The 23762-nt window shown below is 33.7% G+C and overlaps 1 protein-coding gene across 9 annotated transcripts in view; it reads right to left on the reverse strand.

Annotated features, from left to right (window-relative positions):
• ckn (CRK like proto-oncogene, adaptor protein) overlaps positions 1-23762 on the reverse strand; it is a 295091-nt gene that overhangs the window by 53952 nt on the left and 217377 nt on the right. For 2 of the 9 annotated variants that reach the window (XM_076415877.1, XM_076415874.1), the window contains exon 1: positions 1442-1630. The exons of 6 other annotated variants lie outside the window; for them this stretch is intronic. The gene's annotated coding sequence lies outside the window, so the exon portion shown is untranslated. Of the gene's footprint in view, positions 1-1441; positions 1631-23762 lie in introns of those variants that run through there. One more of the 9 variants, XM_076415882.1, reaches the window with a different exon arrangement.

Below are 23762 nucleotides of genomic sequence, written 5' to 3' on the forward strand. Positions count from 1 at the left end.
AGCTAAGAGGAAAGCAATTTCAAGAATATATTTAAGTGACTGATTAATTAAAATTATTACAGAAGACTAACTGCATTTCTTACAAATATTTTAAAAAAGTTATCATTTAGAACATTTTTTATTTAATCTTTGTTTCAGTTTTAAGTCTAATTATTTGGTAACATTAAATTAAAACCAATTAATTTTAATAAGACATGTCGACAAACAATTCGCCAATTTCATACATTACAGATAGTGGATGAAGAGCAGGTTGAAATATTTTGGGAATAAGGGACCTTTAACTATTAATTCATAACAAAAAAAAAACTTTAGGAAAATCAAAATTACTTATTTTATATTCACAGTCCTTTTATTTAATTAAATTAAAAGCAAACAAGTTTAATATATTTTTGTAATTAAAAAAACAGATTATTTATCTGACGAATGTAATAAATTACAGATGACCGATGTAGTTAGTTTCGAAAAAAGCTGGGTAAAGTATTGGAGAAACTATTTAATTAAGGAATAACTAATCAGTTAATTTAAATGGTAAATTAATAATTTCATACTCACTATTCTCTTTTATTGCTGTATTTACTTCTAATTTATAATAAAATATTCGTTTTTGTGCTTGTTTCCTTCTTTGCTTGTGCTTAATTACAAGATTAAAAGCAAAAAAAAATACAATAGAATATAATACCATTAAAAACAGTTTATTTATAACTGATAAGTGTAGTAAAGTACAGATGTCTGATGCAGCTTGACTGATTGATATTAGAAATCAATTGGGTAAAGTATTAGAGAAACTATTTAATTAAGAAATAGCTAATCAGTTAATTTAGATGGTAAATTAATAATTTCATACTCACTATTCTCTTTTATTGCTGTATTTACTTCTAATTTATAATAAAATATTATTTATTTCTAATTTATAATAAAATACTCGTTTTTGTGCCTGTTTCTGTTTAATTACAAAATTAAAAGCAAAATGATAACAAGATGTTATAGTGGCTTAAAAACAGTTTGTTTAACTGATGAATGTAATAAAATACAGATGGTTGATGCAGTATGGCTTGAGATAAATTGAGTAAACTATTACAGTAAATATTTAACTATGAAATCGGTTAATTTTAATGGAAAATGTTGTTTAAATTAGTTGTTTTAGTTAATATATCGATTATTGAGTTATTTTAGATTTCCAATTCTTGAACAACGAATTAGAACGTTCACCGCGCTTCCTGTTCCCGGTAAATAAGTAACCAGATGTCTAAAACCGAATAGTGCTGCATCGGGAAAAGGGGAGAAAGTTGCCTTTTGTCTCCGACGTCTATGCGATGGCCATTGTGTGTCGATATCATCGGCGAACAGGCGTATAATTACGTGACCACCACGCAGTACGACGTCGAACAGCAAGCCCACGACAGTGCCCCATAGAAAAACATCACCAAAAAGACCGATCTACCTTATCAGAGGATAAATGCGACCATCTGGTCCGTAAATCGAGTGCACCGGCACATACACATACACAAACGCGGCGCGCGTGAGCCCACGAAAGTACCAGCAGCAGCGGCGGCGGCAGCAGAAGAGACGAGGAGAGGACAGCCTGCGCCTGCGGTACCACCGAACGCGAGGAGCAACGGGCGATAACTGCAACCGTCGGTGCTTTAACCTACTTGAGACACTGCAATAGTGGCCCACGCTGAAATGGCCAAGCGGCGGCGGCAGGCAGCGGCGAGAGAGCCTCGCTCTGATCGCCCACCTGTGTTTTGCATTCGATCTTGTCCCGGTGGGATGGCTTTTTTTGCCTTGCCTACCAGTTTTATCGCGGGCTCGCTGCTCCATCATGTTACCATTATTCGTTTTTTCAGATAATTCGAGCGATTTCGCTTGATATAGTTAAGGAAATACTTAAGATTCTTTAAAAACAGACAGTAGCTCTGAAATTATCGAAAAAAATTGTTAGATTTCGTGGTTTTAATATTTTTCTGCCTGATAATAATACATTTCTATTTAACATTCTTTAAAAACAGATAATAACTCTTAAATTATTGAAAAAAAAAACTTTTAAACAAGCACCCACTGTTAGATTTGATGGTTTTAACTAATGTTGGGAACTATCGACTGTTTAGTAATTGACTACTTTATACTATCGACTGTTTCAGTCGCTATTTTTGGTTCGACTGATTTTGTTACTATTGACTGTTTCATATATATATATATATATATATATATATATATATATATATATATATATATATATATATATATTTATATATATACTCTTTGATGTTACATATTACTTAGTATTTGCAGTTCTAAAGAAAGAACTTCTCATCTTTCTTATCCTAGAGTTCATACCACATTCTTGTCGCTACTTATACAACTTAGGGATGAATTAGTGCTATTTTCAAAAGTGTTTTTCATATGGTGAGTAAACATTGTTTTTTTAATGGGTAAAATGCTGTTTAAGACAAATAGTGGCTTGATACATATTCTGGAAATTTGGTACCAGGATAATCAGTTATTACTGAGGCTGCTGAATCTCATTCTCATCTCTGGTCATTGAAATAGGATCTTTTTTTTCGGAGGGAAATAAAAAAAAACTCCACAGAATAGTTTTGCGAAACAATAGAGTAATGTTGCGTGAGGCAGCTGACTCCTTAACAACTGAATGATGATAATTCGAACAGGCTTAAGTTCCTGAGACTCCTAGTTGGTGTAGTGCTCATTCACATTGCTTCTGATGATTATTTTTCTCCAGTTGTTCTGATTTGTCTGTCTGACGTGTCTTTATTATATCATTCATTAATATTATGAATGAATTAACAGAGCTGGGTTTACACTTCGACCTTGTTTTTATTTCACGGTGCCTGTAATGGCGGCCTTGTCTTTTATCCCATATATTTTTTGAATTATTCTTACAATTTTATCACTTATACTTCCTTGTTATAATTTAACCTGTAGCATCAATGAATGCTAGATATATCTGCTTTTCGAGGGTCTGCTTTAGCTATCTCCGTTATCTGTCTTATACTAAATATATGGTTTTGTGTAATTCTTCCCTTTTTACTATTTTTTCATAAATTTCTCGTATATCCTCATGCCTGGCATGACAGACTAATTCCTCTACAATTACCAATTAATCTTGTATCTACATCTATGTATCGAAACCTATAAGTGATTAGTTACCAATCTTGTGAGATTTGGTCCCCTTTCCGTACACTATTGTAAATGTCCACTAATAATTCAGCAGTGTTCCGACCCATTCATCCGCATTTCTGATACTATCTTATCTTAACCCAAAAAGTTATATTACACTGAAATGTTTCTGCATTGGTTCCCATACCCGTTTTCATTTGTCGGTCTTTCGGTTTAAGCGCCAAGAGAGAAAAAAAATAATATAAAGGGTTTACAGGTAAATTCCCAACTCCTGCGGTGCCAGCTAGCAGTTACGACGACGACGACGAGTCTTGCCTCGCTGTCTCTCTCTCTCGCAAGCGAGAAGAGGTTGATGGCCGCCCGTGCCGCCGCCAAATGGGATGAAATTGGCGATTTTCCCGCCGATTATCCGACAAACGCGACCCCGGTACGTGTCTACGATCGCTGGTACGTGTGAATGAAGAGTTCGGGAGGAGATAGCGGGTCAGGTAGACAGCCAGTAATACGCCATATCGCGATGACCTCCTCTGGTCAAGGGCATCGCGCGGCCTGACCGTGAAATATCCGATAAATACCTTCTTCCTCATGTTGGTATCACAACGACTAAGCCAAAGAAAAATTAAAATACCCTTAATTCACAACACTTAAATAACTACAATTTCAACGCTGTTCGAAGAGAAACACAATAAATAAACTCGAGATAATGCCAGACATCAGAAAATAACACAGACATTACTGAGACAGTGATAAAATGAACATCTGGACGTTTCATTCAAAGGGCCCAAGATAGTTCAGGTTATCTTAAGTACACTTTAAAAGAAGAATCTACCCAGACACCGTTTTAGTTTAGAAACCCATATAATTACGCCGAAGAAACAAGTAAACATCCTCTTAGTAAAATATGGGTTAGGATGCTTGTAAACGTTAAGAATGAGGCCTATTTACAAATAACCATAAAAATTCTTAACTTTTCAGGAAGTACAGGTAGACTATCCGATGAAGATTTTACAGGTCTAATGTTATCTCTACCCGGAAGTTTGTGAGGTAAAACCTACCAATATTATATGTTATGTTGCCAAACGGTAGCCATTTTCTTGAAAAAAAAATATTATGACTTGTTGCCACAATTCCTTAAATTTCCTAAACAGTTTGTTACGCTATGTTATATCATTAATTTTTTTTTATAACATCTTTATTAGACACGCTTAGTACAATCTTAATTTACATTTAATTTATTACTACTTTTCCTATGTACTTGGATTAATTAACAAGCAAGACGAGTGCGAGAAAATACATCAGTATGTATTCCTCTGTAAAAATATATACACTTTATATAACTTCGTATGGTTTTGTTCGTTTCAATCTGCTGACATCCTGCGCGCTGTCCAGCAGTTGTATTGCTTCCACGTTACTACGATTTAGTAATCTTTCGTGTTTCAAGGCGAAATCTTGGATAACTTCGCAAATCCATTTGATTTCCAGGTCATCGTGCAGTTCTTCATTAGTTACATAGCGATAGGCATTGGTAATCAATCGAAGAACCTTGTTTTGACAGCGCTGTATGATTAACTGATTTGAATTTTTAGTGCAACCCCATAGGTCCAAATTGGCGTTATAATTGTATTATAGATAAACCTCTTTGATTTTAGATCAAATTGAGAGTATCTTCCGACTAACCAGTAGAGTTGTTTTATTTTGGTTCTAATGTGTTTTCCTTTTTGTCTAACGTGATGCTATATCATTAAATGATTAAGTAATCTGCACTGTTGATATATTGTAAACATTTACTTTAAAACATGTTACTTTTATCAACATACCGTTGTTGTTTATACTGTTGCCAAATTGTACAAATTATCTGATAGAAAACTTATTAAGGAACGTTGCCAGATTTCCTTAATTTTCCTAGATATTTTAAGAATTCATACTGCGCCATTACGTAAACTGTTGCCAGATTGCCTCAAATTATGCTATAATACATGATATCGTTATTTACACTGTATGGATTTTCGAAAGGAAGTCAATTTTCTTTAAAAAATTATATTAATACATGTTTTATCACTACCAGTTCTGTTACTGAAAGTGCCATAAAATGTTACCAAATTTCCTTAAATGTTCGGATTATTATTTGTGACAAAACACTGTTGCCAAATTGTACGAATTCTCTAAAAAACTGTAAGATAGTGTTGCCAGATTTCGTTACTTTTCCTAAATAATTTATATAAGTAATTTAATAGCTTAGGTAATTAACGTTCTTGGTATTTAACTACGCGCGATGCATCATCAACTTAAACGGATTGCAGGAGCCCAGAAGAAATGTTTACTTTGATCTCGACGCTAATGTAAAGTGCATCGGCCCCGCTGCCTTCTTCGGTTACTCGTTGGCTTTTTTCAAAATGTAAACAATCGTCAGCTTGTCGCTGCCCCAGCGCGCTTGTCCCCCTCCGATAGCGCGCATAATCGATCTTAATTAAGGCGCGCGCTTCGAAAGTGGACGTTTCGTCGATCGGGGCGACCATCATCATCGTCGCCGCTCGCCTTGCACGCGACAATCCTCCATCCGAATCGAAACCGCGGAATAATTAGTTCTGGTTTCCATATACGTCGATGCGAGAGAGACGTAGGTCGGGCTCACCTTTAGCAACGATCACTTTCGGCGCCGTAATTCAAGTCCTGGGCGATTTATTTATTGCGTTCTCGACGGGTACAGCGCGGGGAGGGTCCGCTCTGCCCGTTGCTCTTGCGTAATAGGGCCTGCAAGTGAAAAATTCTTTTGTTTCGTTGCGACATCGCCATGGAAATCGACCACTTCCATCGAGATGTAGATATACAAATTAAAATGTCCGAAGATAAATTAGACCACGACGATCAGAACTACCACAAAAACAGTGTGATGTTGCCAAAGTTTCTTGAACATCTGGAAGTTAAACTAAATGTAATTTCTTTCTCTAAATTCAGTTAACTATAGATAAGGGATTATTTAAACAAGCAGTTCAAGATGTTCAATAGGCATCGTGATTATTATTATTAAGACTAGAAACCTAGTTACAACATTGCCATTTATTTTTTTCCTCGCAGAATTCTAAATGAATCACAATAGTCAACAAATTAATGAAAGTCTAGTCCTGTCTTAAATACATAGAAATATTCAGTTTCTACAAATTATACGGTCGATACGTTGTCACTTTGTAGAGATACAAATCGTTATATCCTTATGTAGCAAAAATAAAATATTAAAATTAAGGATTTCGTTTTGTCAACATTTTCTCAGAGTTGCCAGTTAAAGTGGAAATAGTGGATTTGAATTCTGGCCCAGACTTAGCAATAACCTCGCTTTTAAAGTAAAAGATTAGACCTTCATTCAACAAGTCATAAGAAAAACGCATAGATGGCGCTTGTAACATAGAAAATGTTTAGTGCACTTCATTAGCCTCATCTAATTTTATGGCTTAATCATTATTTTTGTTGTCGATTAAACCATCAAGATTAGCTAAAAATTGGGTGAAATGGATGATACAGCTGCTCTTGTTTTACAACTATTCGTGGAGTTTAAACTTAATTACACATCCACGAAAGAAAAACGTGGTTAGGAGTGTTTGTTTATGAATTTTATAGAGTTTATCATCTAACAAACTTGGCTCCCAGTGACTTTTATTTTCCCGGAAAGGTAAAATAAAAAATCAACATAAAATAATTTGCATTATTGGCAGACTTTCCTAAAAATAGAACAAGTAGGCTTAAATCATGTTAAATGGATCGTCGTTATACTAACTCGCTCGTAATAAGTCAATTGAAAAGTCCCCGGCCTGATACACAGATGGCGCTACTAGAATTAAATCCATATATTTTTTAGTTAGCGTTAAACTTCAAAAGATGCGTGTATAAATTTGACAGCTGTCGGATCATTAGTGAATTATAGCGTTTTGAGTGAAGCAACTTCTGTTATTGTGAAAAAATTGAACAAAAAGGAATATCGCGTGTTGATAAAATATTGCTTTTTGAATGGAAAAAATACAGTTGCAGCGAAAATTTGGCTTGATGCCGAGTTTCCGAACATTGCCCCAGTAAAAACAACCATCAAGAATTGGTATGTTAAGTTTAGATGTGGTGAAATCAGCACCGAAGACGGTGAACGCAGTGGACGCCCAAAGGAGGTTGTTACCGACGAAAACATTTTAAAAAATCACAAAATGATTTTGAATCATCGTAAATTGAAATTGAATGGAATAGCAGACGGTAAAGACTCTGTGTAAAGTGGGTGCCGCTCGAGCTCACTTTTGATCAAAAACAACGACGAGTTGACGATTCGGAGCAGTGTTTGAAAATGATCAAGCTTTGTAAAATTAAGTTTTTGCGTCGATATGTGACAATGGATGAAACATGGCTCCATCATTTCACTCCGAATTTCAGTCCAGAGTCATCCGATTGATGAACACACGGTGAACCCGCTCCAAAGCGTGGGAAAACGCAACAGTCGGCTGGCAAGGAGATGGCGTCTGTATTTTGGGATGCGCATGGAATAATTTTCATTGACAATCTTGAAAACGGAAGGACCATCAACAGCGACTATTTCATAGCGTTATTGGACCGTTTGAAGAACGAAATTGCCGAAAAAGGACCGCATCTGAAGAAAAAGAAAGTGATGCTTCATCAAGACAATGCACCGTGTCAAAAATCCATGAATTGGGTTTCGAATTTCTTCCTCATCCACCGAATTTTCCAGATCTGCCCTCCAGCGACTATTTCTTGTTCCAAGATCTCAAAAGAATGCTTGCTGGGAATAAATTTTCGTCGATTGAAGATGTGATCGCCGAAACTGGGCCCTATTTTGAAGCAAAGGACAAATCGTACCACAAAAATGGTATCGGGAAGTTGGAGGGTCGTTATAGTCAGTGTAACACCCTTGAAGGGAAGTATGTTGAATAAAAAAAACTAATTGCGCCAAAAAATTTGTTTTACTATGGTAGGCTGGGGACTTTTCAATTGACCTGTTATGATACAGCTGCTCTTGTCTTTACAACGATTTACAGAGTTTAAATTTACTAAATCAGTTAAACTGAATACATCCACGAAAGACGAGCGTGGTTAGGAATGTTTTCTTATGGATAGTTTATCATCTACCAGATTTGGTTCCCAGTGATTTTTATTTTCCAGGAAATGTAAAATAAAAAAATCTACATAAAATAATCTGTCTTATTGACAGACCTCCGTGAAAATAGTAGAAATACGTTTAAATCATTTTAAATGGATCGTCGTTATACACACTTGCTCGTACATAGTCACTACGAGTTACTTCGTGGCATTTTTCCATCGACAAACAACTGAATAATCACATAACCGAACAGAAGTATCTCTAATAAAGCAAACATAATGTTTTTTCTTAAACGTCGAGCTTGTATTAGTCGGTGTTCAGTTGCCTACACGTGTTACATTCTTATGACAGTTTACGACACGATCGCAAACATGTGGGCTTGAAACAATGGGACATGTGTGTACCGGTATACAAATAGTCGGTGAATTTTTCGTCAGGTATCCGGACGAAAGCGTCAGTCGCCGCTTTTTCCTCGGACTCCGCGAGGTCGCGCGCGAGCTCCTTTCCATTTTCCTTCGAGCTCACGATGAAAACGGCGTCCGAATTGGAAAGATCAACATTTGTCAAACGGTAACTTACTTCGCTAGGCCCGATGGACTTTAGACCGTTAATACAGAAAATGTACCCAACATTTTTTACTTTTCTAAGTTCAACATCATTTCGTGATAAAAAAAATTTCGATGAAATCAAAATATTAGGATAAAACCGACTGTAATTTTATATTCAGAATAAAAAGAATTAAAAAATCCAGAAATGTATAAACATTTCGCAAGAAAAATGTTCCAACGAATCAAAACAGTACAAAACCAGTATATATCAAAACAGTATAATACTAGAGCATCTCTCATTCTTGCAAAAAATAATGAGTACAGCTATGTGAAAATATATCCAACATTTTTATTTACTTTTTTAAGTGTATGATCATTTCATGATAAAGAAATATTGCATCGAAAAAAAAAACAAAACCAATTGTAGTTTTATGTTCAAAATTTTTGATACTTGTAATGTCTAATGATAGAGTACGGTGAGTTTAGCGTTCTGTTAGAATCTGCACTGATTTTAAGGGTTGATAGTCTTCCATTTCAAAAACACGTATTATTTTATATATAAGCACTTCTGATTCCTTCAAAAACACAAAAAAAATCTGGGAGCATTATATCAGCTATTTGAAAAAGTAATCCAAATTCTTCTCACAATAAAGAAATGTTCCATAGAATCAAAACATTAGTGAAAAACCAACTATTATTTTATATATAGGAACATCTGATTCCTGCAAATACCCAAAAAAAATCTGGGAGCATTATATCAGCTATTTGAAAAAGTAATCCAAATTCTTCTCACAATAAAGAAATGTTCCATAGAATCAAAATATTAGTGCAGAAACATCTATTATTTTATATATAGGAACATCTGATTCCTGCAAATACCCAAAAAAAATCTGGGAGCATTATATCAGCTATTTGAAAAAGTAATCCAAATTCTTCTCACAATAAAGAAATGTTCCATAGAATCAAAACATTAGTGAAAAACCAACTATTATTTTATATATAGGAACATCTGATTCCTGCAAATACCCAAAAAAAATCTGGGAGCATTATATCAGCTATTTGAAAAAGTAATCCAAATTCTTCTCACAATAAAGAAATGTTCCATAGAATCAAAACTTTAGTGAAAAACCAATTATTATTTTATATATAGGAACATCTGATTCCTGCAAATACCCAAAAAAAATCTGGGAGCATTATATCAGCTATTTGAAAAAGTAATCCAAATTCTTCCCACAATAAAGAAATGTTCCATAGAATCAAAACATTTAGTAATAGTGAAAAACCAACTATTATTTTATATATAGGAACATCTGATTCCTGCAAACACCCAAAAAAAAATCTGGGAGCATTATATCAGCTATTTGAAAAAGTAATCCAAATTCTTCTCACAATAAAGAAATGTTCCATAGAATCAAAACATTAGTGAAAAACCAACTATTATTTTATATATAGGAACATCTGATTCCTGCAAATACCCAAAAAAAATCTGGGAGCATTATATCAGCTATTTGAAAAAGTAATCCAAATTCTTCTCACAATAAAGAAATGTTCCATAGAATCAAAACATTAGTGAAAAACCAACTATTATTTTATATATAGGAACATCTGATTCCTGCAAATACCCAAAAAAAATCTGGGAGCATTATATCAGCTATTTGAAAAAGTAATCCAAATTCTTCTCACAATAAAGAAATGTTCCATAGAATCAAAACATTAGTGAAAAACCAACTATTATTTTATTACCAAAAAAAAATCTGGGAGCATTATATCAGCTATTTGAAAAAGTAATCCAAATTCTTCTCACAATAAAGAAATGTTCCATAGAATCAAAACATTAGTGAACAACCAACTATTATTTTATATATAGGAACATCTGATTCCTGCAAATACCCAAAAAAAATCTGGGAGCATTATATCAGCTATTTGAAAAAGTAATCCAAATTCTTCTCACAATAAAGAAATGTTCCATAGAATCAAAACATTAGTGAAAAACCAACTATTATTTTATATATAGGAACATCTGATTCCTGCAAATACCCAAAAAAAATCTGGGAGCATTATATCAGCTATTTGACAAAGTAATCCAAATTCTTCTCACAATAAAGAAATGTTCCATAGAATCAAAACATTAGTGAAAAACCAACTATTATTTTATATATAGGAACATCTGATTCCTGCAAAAACCCAAAAAAAATCTGGGAGCATTATATCAGCTATTTGACAAAGTAATCCAAATTCTTCTCACAATAAAGAAATGTTCCATAGAATCAAAACATTAGTGAAAAAACATCTATTATTTTATATGTAGCACTTCTGATTCTTGCAAAGACACAAAAAATCCGTGTGCATTATATCAGCTATGTGAAAAAGTAATCCAAATTCTTCTCACAATAAAGAAATGTTCCATAAAATCAAAACATTAGTGAAAAAACATCTATTATTTTATATGTAGCACTTCTGATTCTTGCAAAGACACAAAAAATCCGTGTGCATTATATCAGCTATTTGAAAAAGTAATCCAAATTCTTCTCACAATAAAGAAATGTTCCATAGAATCAAAACATTAGTGAAAAAACATCTATTATTTTATATATAGGAACATCTGATTCCTGCAAATACCCAAAAAAAATCTGGGAGCATTATATCAGCTATTTGAAAAAGTAATCCAAATTCTTCTCACAATAAAAAAATGTTCCATAGAATCAAAATATTAGTGCAGAAACATCTATTATTTTATATATAGCACTTCTGATTCTTGCAAAGACACAAAAAATCCGCGTGCATTATATCAGCAATGTGAAAAAGTAATCCAAATCTTTCAAAATAAAAAAAAATGTTCAGAATCAAAATATTAGTGAAATTAAACATTTTCGTTTCTTATGGCGTCTAATGATAATATAACTACTCTAATAATAATATGCTAAAATTGGTGCTGATTTTAAAAAATAATAGTCTTAAATCGGTCGGATTTAACGCCGTACAAAACCGGCCTCGGATTTATATGTGAAGAAATCGAAATGGCCGCGTTGCATACAAAGACAAATTGTTGGGAGCCGTCGTAACCGATAACATCGGGAAACGTTCACCCGTGCTATTAATCACCTCAAATAGTTTAAAGGTATTTTTCTGCATCCTTCTTAAGACCGATATGACTCCCCATGGGCGTGCGTATCGTATAAAACAATATCCTCGTCGCCGGGGAATAAAAACGAGAAACGGCAACGGGGCCCGGATCAAAAATTCGACGCCCACCGTTGCCACATGTCGCGTTTTTTCCTATTTCCCCGAAAAAAGTCGCAGAAACATGGAAACGGCGAGATAATGGAGCCCACTTTTGGGGTAGCGCGAGTAAAAGTACCGGCCGCGCTGGCGTTACGGCGTGCCCGGAGGTACTACACTGGCGTGTGGGCAGACCGCAATATGTTCCGAGTCCCGGACCCGTTAATTACTCAATCGTCTAAACGCTAAAACGAATAATTGGCCGAGATATTATCCGTCGAATGCCGATAATCATTTTTTTCGCTCGCCTCTCGGGATAAATCGGTACTAATTAGAGAAAAAGGTGGGCGCTATCGTCTTGCAGGCCTCGATTTCTTCGCGGTAGAGTTCGTGCCGGAATACTGGTCCCATACATCCTCGGTAAATCCAATAAATGGCTTTGTACAACCCTTCAAACGATCTCTTCTTTTTCACTTTGTATGTACTTACTATCTCTTCCAATGTTATTTTCAGTTTTACTTTTCATATTTCTTTACAGCTATAGTTGGCAGTAAATTATTTCCGTTTTGTGACATCCCTAATCACTTCAGGAATTACTCCAGAAGTTAAGAATAAAGCCTATCTACAAACAAATGTAAAAATTCCTGATTTTACAGGTCTATGCCATCTTTATCCGGAAGTTTGTAAGGTAAATCTTACCATTGTTATATGTTATATTTAACATTGTTAAATGAATTCGTTAAATTTCTTGAATAGTTTATTATTTTAGACTATATCACTGTCTGCTTGCCATATTATAAAAATTTACTTAACGAAAAGTGGGATTCACAGATCTACACTATTGTCAAATTGTATAAATCGTCTAAATAAATTTGAATGATATATTGTCAACTGTATTATTATGAAAATAATCGCAATAAAATATACTGTTGTTGTTTAGACTGTTGTCAAATTGTACATATTCCATACAAGTCCTGAAATTTTATTATGGTACGTTGCCAGATTTCGTTAATTTTCCTAGATACTCTAATAATTCATATTGTATCGTCATCTAAACTGGTGACAGATTGCATGTATTTTCTACAAATATTTTAATAACAATTTCATAAATAATATAAAAATTCCTGATTTTACAGTAGATCATCTGATGAAGAGTTTACAGGTCTATGCCATCTTTATCAGGAAATTTGTAAGGTAAATCTTACCACTGTTATATGTTATATTTAACTGTACGAGTTTTCATTCAAAAAAACCTCTTATGAGACGTTACCAGAATTCGTGGAATTTCTTGAAGAGTTTATTATTTTAGACTATATCACTGTCTGGTTGCCATATTATAAAAATTTACATAACGAAAAATGGGATTCACAGATCTACACTATTGCCAAATTGTATAAATCGTCTAAATAAATTTGAATGATATAGTGTTAACTGTATTATTATGAAGATATTCGAAATAAAATATACTTTTGTTGTTTACACTGTTGTCAAATTGTACATATTCCATACAAGTCCTGAAAATTTATTATGGTACGTTGCCAGACTTCGTTAATTTTCCTAGATGCTCTAATAATTCATATTGTATCGTCATCATACAAATATTATGATGATTGTTCTAAATAATATACTATTTCATATTGAGCCATAATTCGAAAACTTAGGTGATAATATCTTTATTGATTTAATGAACAAACAATCTAGGTTATATTCTTTATGACTCCTTCTTTTTAATATTTATTATTAATCTTCTTTTTCATATAAATTTATTATGGTACGTTGCCAGACTTCGTTAATTTTCCTAGATGCTCTAATAATTCATATTGTATCGTCATCATACAAATATTATGATGATTGTTCTAAATAATATACTATTTCATATTGAACCATAACTTGAAAACTTATGTGATAATATATTTATTGATTTAATGAACAAAAAATCTAGGTTATATTCTTTATGACATCTTGTTTTTCATATTTAAGACAAGCATATTTAATGTACCTTATTTTTCCTCCAATATTATTTGATCTAGCTTTTCACTTTTCCTTAGAGTTATACTTGATATTAATGTATCTATGTTATTTGTACGTATTGCTCTTCTCTATGTCATGTCCCTATTACTGGCGACATTCTCAATTATTTCTTAATGTTGTTGTAAGCAGAAAGTAGGAGAGAGAAATATAGAAAGAGAGGATGAGGAGAGAGAAAGGAACAGAAGGAGATGAAGGGAGGGTGATAAAGAGAGGAAGAGAATGAGTGGGAGAGCGGGAAAGGGGAGGGGGTTATGAAATACAGATATGCACTGATATAATGTAATAACATAATTCAAAAACGAATAATCAGGTAAACAATAGATATGATATTCACATGCTATGTCGTAAGAGCGAACCGCCGCGAGCAAATTGCTACAAATAAACTCTACGTAAGCCCGTTAATGTGCGAGAACATTACTTAACAGATCATTTGTTCAGCCGCACACACTTCGTCTCGCCAGGCAGGCATGGGACCGAACTTTCTTGCGGCAGCTATCTAAATTATTCCGATCTGGTGATTTATCGCCCGCTTTCGCGGTCAAGAGAACGTAAGATTTCTTCTGTCCACCCCACGTAGGTACTTAAGCCAGCCGCGATGGATTAATATAGATTTCCTTATTAAAAAAACCGGCGGCCGCTGCGGTACAGCGTTAATTGGCCAGCGAGAGAAACAAGTGACCACTAAAAGTTTACCAGGTTGTGTTGTCGCTCGATATAAGAAACACGACTTCAATATCAGCTTCCTGAACTCCAAAACACTTATTTCAGAGAACATTGAACTTATAGAAACGTAAATTTCGGATGCAACTGAATCTGGAAAATATGGTGGATACATAATTGTAACAATTAGTATTTTAATTAAGTCATGATGGCTTTCTGAGGTGAGCTGTGTTGATGAAACATGATCTTCTTCTTCTGTACAAATCTTTTTTGTATCACAAAAAACTGATGTCGACAACTTCTTGATGGTTAAGTCATGAACACGGAGAGAAAATATAAAAGTTTTAATGACGATTCTCAATGCTTGAGAAATACACAATATGGTTTGAGATTATGATGATTATTATAAATGATCTTCGTAGCTACTTTGTATACAAACTGGTAATAATACAATATTGCCATAGTCGATGCTTTCGGTTATGGCTTATTAAGAGTGTTGTTCACTCTCTAATGCAGATCAAGCAAACTTTTAGTCTCAATTGGGATATGATGTAGTATCAACACTGTAAGTTTTTAAAAGGGTAAAATTATGGCACCCATGCTCCATCGATTTCAACATGTGAATACTGCTTTCGACGTTCTAAAAGTGGTGACTTTGAACAAGGAGTGTCATGGACAACCATAACACCAACACCACTCGATGAAACCATCAAAGAAGATTACTATTCGACTACAATTCAGGCGTTTGAGTCCCGCACTGCGTGAAACACGGCCAGAATACGAGCATAGATACTGTTGAATTAATATGCCGTCTTAAAGGATACGATTTGGTACGTATATTGTAGTAATTATTCGTACAGTTATAATATCGTATCATACGGATCGATCTTATTTGAATTATAACTGTAATATAGCCTTACTGAAAGTATTTGCCAATTACTTTCGCTACAGATCAACAGACAATTACAGTTGGTTTTCCATGGTTTAAATAAGCTTGAGGCCAGGTATCGGCAATAAAATGTAATCAAACAATGGTCGACAATCCGCCAGAAAGAGCCAAAATATCATCATAAAGCTATAAAAATACAGATATTACACAAACGACATTCTTTGAACCAAACATTAGAATTAAACATAACCAGTGACCTTACTAATCCATCTCTCCGACATACCGGACACATAACAATGTTGTTCTTCAGCATGATAACACTCGACAATATGCCGAAAAAACCAGAGAAAACATACCTGGAAACTACAAATTCTGGCGAGTGCAGATTAATCTGAACAGAACTCAGGTTATTCCGTTCCATCGTAAGAAGAAGTTCCGTGCATATCGCCTCCAAATCGAAAAAGAGATAGAGATCTCTTGGTCGTCTATCTCCAGTTCGACCGTAGGTTCCAATGGCCACCTCAAATACTGCACGATATTTTCAAAAGCAATGGCGTGTACAGTCTACTATTTCCACTCCTTTGCAGAAAATGCAAACTCCCAATCACCCAGAAAGCGATATCTGTAAGATCTGTATAAGACGCTAGTCCTTCCAGTCGGCCTCTACACAGATATGGTACAAGCATGTCTCTGAGAGACAACTTGCACTACTCCTACTTTCCAGTCCAAAAAAGTTCGAGCGCTACTCAATGCCCCATTGTATATGAAGAACGTAAACTATCACCTTGAATCAGGCATCCAGTTCGTGAAGAGTTTTACGAACATGTTCAGTATAAGGTTCTCCGTAGACGCCTTGGAACACGACAACACCTTGATAAAATCTCAAAAAATCAATCAATCAAAATTTCTCTATCCCAAACCCGAAGCGATACCAGCCAAAGACCATTTGGCTCTAGCTGGTAAATATGGAAAAAGAAAAAAAAACTCGTCGTATTATCCAGACGCTACTGAAGATACCAAAAAATAGATGGAATCCGTAAAATGGTTGAAAGATGGGGGAAAATAGCAGCAATCGATGGACAATTCTTTGAATAAGATAACAAAATTGTATAAATATATATTTTAAGTCGCTTTTTACCAACTGTGGGTTTAGCTGGACTGGACCTACAATTTAACGTGGCCTCCGAACCACGGTCCTCGGCATTAAGCATACCGACCGGAAAATCACAAACATAAATTTATGACCATGCCCCAGCAGGATTGGAGCCCGCGACTATCGCAACAGTAGGTGGACCGTCCTGTCGCCTTTACCAGTGCGCTAACCAAGCCGGCTTGAACAATATTAATGCTTCCCTTTTTCACCAGCAATAAAAGCGAATAATAAAATCTACGCCAATGATGTGACACATCCTTTCCAAGGATATTAAACACTGACAAAAAACCTGTTCCGAATTTTAGCATGAAAACGACGACGACCCAAGAGCTCCATCTACCTGCCGTCCGAAAAAAGAAACAACCCGACGAATAAATTTCCTATTCGGTGGGTGTACCCCGCCGTAAACGTTGCTTTGAACGGCCATTAGGGACAGTTAAGGGCTAGGCAGGGCCATTGTTGGACCCGTCACCGATGACGAATGAGTTTATCTTCGACGCTACGTTGTTTTTCCCTTATTTCCAGCGTTTCATTGTTACTCGATGTGTCCCAATCGTCGCCTCTGATGCGTCGTTAGGCCGCCGCAAACCGCGGGTTAACTCTTAATTCACGCGATAAAGGGCGAGGGTCCAGGTAAAAAAGGGCACAACAGGTTGGTTTATTGGGATGAAGGTCGAAACCGCCGACGGATTTTTTCGATATAAAACGGTTTTAGTGGTTAATAAATAAGTGGAAAAATGACAGAAAGCTTTAGAACTCAGAATTACTTGAAACTGTCGTATTTTATCAATATTGTAGTGAACAGAACGAAAAAGCCATCAATTCTGAGATTGAAATTATTGTTATTTAGATATTTCTAATAATAGAGTTTACTAAATATTTTACCAAAAGAATATTACAGCCAATAGCTTCAAAACAACTAATTTTAGCAAAAAAGCAGCATCTCCATGAAATTAATCACAACATTTTATCTAAAACTTGCAATTTTCACCAATATATCTTTATTAAATTCAGACAGAAAAATTGCAAAAAAAGCTGTAGGTCTCACAACAATTTGAATTTGTCGTATTTTATCAATACTGTGGTGAGAAAAAAGCTACTATAGTCCCTTTTAAGATTGGACTCACTGTTTTTTAGGTATCTCTAATAATAAGGTTTAATCAATATTTAGCTATAAGAATATTTTGCTCAATAACTTTAAAACTTCCAATTTTAACAAAAAATCAATATCTCCATATAATTAAGCATTAAATTTTACACAAACTCTGTAATTTTTATCCATATATCTCTAGTCAATCCAAACATACCAGAAAATGTATGAAAATGGCTTAAAATCGTCAATTTTCATGAGTCAATTTACATGGAAAAATTGCAAAAAAGCTTTAGGTGTCAGAAGAATTTGAAACTGACGTATTTTATCAATATTGTGGTGAGAAAAAAGCTACTACAGTCCGTTTTAAGATTGGACTCACTGTTTTTTAGGTATCTCTAATAATAAGGTTTAATCAATATTTAGCTATAAGAATATTTTGCTCAATAACTTTAAAACTTGCAATTTTAACAAAAAATCAATACCTCCATATAATTAAGCATTAAATTTTACACAAACCCTGTAATTTTCATCCATATATCTCTAGTTAATCCAAACATACGAGAAAATGTATGAAAATGGCTTAAAATCGTCAATTTTCATGAGTATATACATGGAAAAATTGCAAAAAAGCTTTAGGTGTCACAACAATTTGAAACTGACGTATTTTATCAATAATGTGGTGAGAAAAAAGCTACTACAGTCCGTTTTAAGATTGGACTCACTGTTTTTTAGGTATCTCTAATAATAAGGTTTCATCAATATTTAGCTATAAGAATATTTTGCTCAATAACTTTAAAGCTTCCAATTTTAACAAAAAATCAATACCTCCATATAATTAAGTATTAAATTTTACACAAACCCTGTAATTTTCATTCATATATCTCTAGTCAATCCAAACATACGAGAAAATGTATGAAAATGGCTTAAAATCGTCAATTTTCATGAGTATATACATGGAAAAATTGCAAAAAAGCTTTAGGTGTCACAACAATTTGAAACTGACGTATTTTATCAATAATGTGGTGAGAAAAAAGCTACTACAGTCCGTTTTAAGATTGGACTCACTGTTTTTTAGGTATCTCTAATAGTAAGGTTTCATCAATATTTAGCCTATAAGAATATTTTGCTCAATAACTTTAAAACTTCCAATTTTAACAAAAAATCAATACCTCCATATAATTAAGCATTAAATTTTACACAAACTCTGTAATTTTCATCCATATATCTCTAGTCAATCCAAACATACGAGAAAATGTATGAAAATGGCTTAAAATCGTCAATTTTCATGAGTATATACATGGAAAAATTGCAAAAAAGCTTTAGGTGCCACAACAATTTGAAACTATCGTATTTTATCAATATTGTGGTGAGAAAAACGCTAAAATGATCAGTTTTAAGATCGGACTCACTGTTTTTTAGGTATCTCTAATAATAAGGTTTAATCAATATTTAGCTATAAGAATATTTTGCCCAATAACTTTAAAACTTCCAATTTTAGCAAAAAATCAATATCTCCATATAATTAAGCATTAAATTTTACACAAACCTTGTAATTTTCATCCATATATCTCTAGTCAATCCAAACATACCAGAAAATGTATGAAAATGTCTTAAAATCGTCAATTTTCATGAGTCAATTTACATGGAAAAATTGCAAAAAAGCTTTAGGTGTCAGAACAATTTGAAACTGACGTATTTTATCAATATTGTGGTGAGAAAAAAGCTACTACAGTCCGTTTTAAGATTGGACTCACTGTTTTTTAGGTATCTCTAATAATAAGGTTTAATCAATATTTAGCTATAAGATTAATTTGCCCAATAACTTTAAAACTTCCAATTTTAGCAAAAAATCAATATCTCCATATAATTAAGCATTAAATTTTACACAAACCCTGTAATTTTCATCCATATATCTCTAGTCAATCCAAACATACGAGAAAATGTATGAAAATGGCTTAAAATCGTCAATTTTCATGAGTATATACATGGAAAAATTGCAAAAAAGCTTTAGGTGTCACAACAATTTGAAACTGTCGTATTTTATCAATATTGTGGTGAGAAAAACGCTAAAATGATCAGTTTTAAGATCGGACTCACTGTTTTTTAGATATCTCTGATAATAAAGTTTAGTCAATATTTAGCTATAAGAATATTTTGCCCAATAACTTTAAAACTTCCAATTTTAGCAAAAAATCAATATCTCCATATAATTAAGCATTAAATTTTACACAAACCTTGTAATTTTCATTCATATATCTCTAGTCAATCCAAACATACGAGAAAATGTATGAAAATGACCTAAAATCGTCAATTTTCATAAGTATATACATGGAAAAATTGAAAAAAAGCTTCAGGTGTCAGAACAATTTGAAACTGTCGTATTTTATCAATATTGTGGTGAGAAAAAAGCTACTATAGTCTGTTTTAAGATTGGATTCACTGTTTTTTAGATATTTCTAATAATAAGATTTAATCAATATTTAGCTATAAGAATATTTCGTCCAATAACTTTAAAACTTCCAATTTTAGCAAAAAATCAATATCTCCATATAATTAAGCATTACATTTTACACAAACCTTGTAATTTTCATTCATATATCTCTAGTCAATCCAAACATACGAGAAAATGTATGAAAATGACCTAAAATCGTCAATTTTCATAAGTATATACATGGAAAAATTGAAAAAAAGCTTCAGGTGTCAGAACAATTTGAAACTGTCGTATTTTATCAATATTGTGGTGAAAAAAACGCTAAAATGATTAGTTTTAAGATTGGATTCACTGTTTTTTAGATATTTCTAATAATAAGATTTAATCAATATTTAGCTATAAGAACACTGAGCTAAATAATTTCGAAATTACAAATTTAAGCAAAAAAGCATATCTCCATCAAATTAAGCATCATATTTTATAGAAACCCGGCGAGCTTCATCAGTATAACTTTATTTTATTTAGATATATACGAGAATAAGTCTGAAAATGGCCTAAAATCGTCAATAGCTCAAAGCAACATGCACTAATTTTTAAAATACCTTCATTAACAAAAATAAGAACGACTGTACCATATGATGCATCATATAAATATCTTTAAAGATCAGGATGTATAAGTTTACTTCAGAGTTCTGAAGGAACATTCGAAAATAACTCATTAAAAAAAACCATTAGGAACAATGCTTCCACTGATAATCAAGCAATAATCTTCCACTGACTTGTAACATAACAAATCCGAACTGTTTGTATTGTTGGTTGGATTAAAGCTATCCAATCTGAGTCGATTAGTAACCAACCAGTTTCGATCGGTTAGGTTGGGCGATAAAACGGCCTAAACATTGTTTTAGAAGGCGTCAGACAAAAGCCGCATTGTGTCCTTTCCTCTCTATTGACCGTTTCGAGCCAAATGACAGCACAATAGTCCTTCGTTACGTTCTTCCGACTAGGCGATTGCCACGCCACGGCCTTCCATTTTCTATACCGCATAAAATAATTATGCTCGGTCATTAAATAATTAGGGGAAATAATCGAGGTATCCGTCATCATTGTTTCATATCGTGAAATGTGTTGGATGGAGTCAGTCAGTGATAGAACTTGAAATATACTCTTTGCAGTCATTTTTATTGAAAATTTCTCTTAGAAGGCAACACATATTTGAAGTTAAGTCAGATCCAGAAATGTGTAAGATTATAAAATTAATTTCTCAAACTGCATTTTTTTACATCTATTGTAATTATTATTTGAACCAATGTTATTTTATGCTGGCTTGGTGGCGCCAGGACGGTCCATCTACTGCGATAGTCGCGAGCTCAAATCCTGCTGGGTCATGGTCGTAAATGTATGTTTGTGATTGTCCTAGGCAAGAGTGTAAAATCCGACAAGGAAAATGATCCCAGTCACGCCAGCAACCAGGCTGGGTAAGACCGGATGTCTTCTGGGATGATTTCTAAGTTGGTCACTTAGACAATTAGATCCAGTCCAGATAAACCCCTAATTGGTAAAAGGAGATTTTAAAACATATATAAGGAAAAAATATAACAAAATATTATTTTATTCTAAAAATAGGGGATTAAAATAAATCATGGATCACACATGCACATTGACAAGTAGAAGAATCCAGGTAAAGTTTTCTAGGTTGCAAACTACACCGACTATATCTATCACACGACTCACAAATCGAGGTTTGACGAATGATTTTGGCTTTTTTCTACAGTGCTCTGATATAAATTGAGACGCATTCGTAGAATTACAGATATTTATGCATGATTTTATGTTCAACCAGATGGCAAAGTTACTTCTCTGTTAAAGTACACAGTTTAAAAGTTATTGGACCTAGCATTATTTTAGACAAATTATTTTGTTATTTATTTTAGATTATTCATTTATTATTTATTTTAGACAATTTGATTAATTATATTAGGAATGTTAAAACATTTATCTCACGTCTAGATTTAGTACAGATATACTGATGGAAATAACAGGGCTCGTGCAAAATGCGCTGCTCAACTTCTGGACACAATGATCCTTCGGCCAGACATTGACATTCAAACAACAATCAGTGCAATCTTAAAACTGACAATCTTTATGCACCTTCCTCACCATAACCCTGATGACAGCTTTAAATCATCGTGAAACATATCTCCCCCAATATTCTCCCATAAATATACTCAGGGAAATTGACGATCTCAGTGCATCCGCAGTATTCCTCTCATACGCCTGTATTCACAAAAAATATATTGATGAAAATTGCAGCAGTTTTTCAATATTCATCACTACATAGTATAAAACAAAGTCGCCTTTTCTGTCTCTATATCCCTATGTGCGCTTAAATCTTTAAAACTACGCAACGGATTTTGATGCGGTTTTTTTCAATAGATAGAGTGATTCAAGAGGAAGGTTTATATGTATAATACATGCATAATATACTAAGGCAACATTGCTAATTTTAGAGGTTTCTAACGTGATGTCGTAAATTAACCTATTTTTTTAGGCTTATTTAGCAATTAGCAAAAACGCTGCCTAACCCTACGAGTTAGATCAAATTAATGTACTACAGTATTGTATACCATAAAAAGGTCTACAAAAAAGTCCGCGATGGTATATGTTTATCTTTTAGGGATAACCCACATTAACCATTTTTATTGTTTACTTTTTACGTGAGAAAATGGCTTATTTACGAAGCTATTTTAAGCAATACGGCATTAATCCTTATCGAATTAAGTACCTTAAATACAGTGTGCAATTAATATAGATCAATATGGTTCCTTACAGCACGTAAATTAAACAAATATTTTCGGAGATATTACAAATTTAAAATTTGCGTTTAAAAATGTGTAATGTAATAAAAATTGTATGAATTTAGATATTCCAACGATAGCAGGAAATCTTCATAGTAAGTATAGGGGAAGAGGAATTGTTTTACTCCAAATTTAATGCGTGCAGGCCAAGGGCAGTAATGAATGAACCAAAAATACTGGATCGATTTTAATCATGTTTTCATTGAGTGACATAGGCATATATATTTTATGCCCGTGCAAAGTCGGAGCGGGCCGCTATGTTTTTATATACAACGTTCATATTTTTTCTGTAGAGTATTTAATTTAGTATCAGCATTGACCCGTGCGAAGCCGGGGCGGGTCGCTAGTACTTAATAAAATGAAAATATTATACTTAAGAAAATTGACGATTCCAGACCATTCCCACACTCCCACTCACTTGTCTGACATACAGAACGACATATATGATAAAATTACATGGGAACATTGACGTTTTTGTTAAGATATTGTCAATTATTTGCCTAAACTCAACAAAATTGGAATATGTTGTCTCTTTTCTCTATAATGAAGAAACATAATTCTTTAGAGCAGAGGTTACCAGCAGTTTAAAAGGTACTGATTACAACAACGTTCATATGATCAAATAATTCTCGACATAATTATCTGCCAAATCT

Source organism: Rhynchophorus ferrugineus, unplaced genomic scaffold, assembly GCF_030347505.1.
Source record: "Rhynchophorus ferrugineus isolate W39M unplaced genomic scaffold, kcgeb_rfMv2 rfM10, whole genome shotgun sequence".
In the NCBI taxonomy this organism is placed as follows: domain Eukaryota; kingdom Metazoa; phylum Arthropoda; class Insecta; order Coleoptera; family Curculionidae; genus Rhynchophorus; species Rhynchophorus ferrugineus.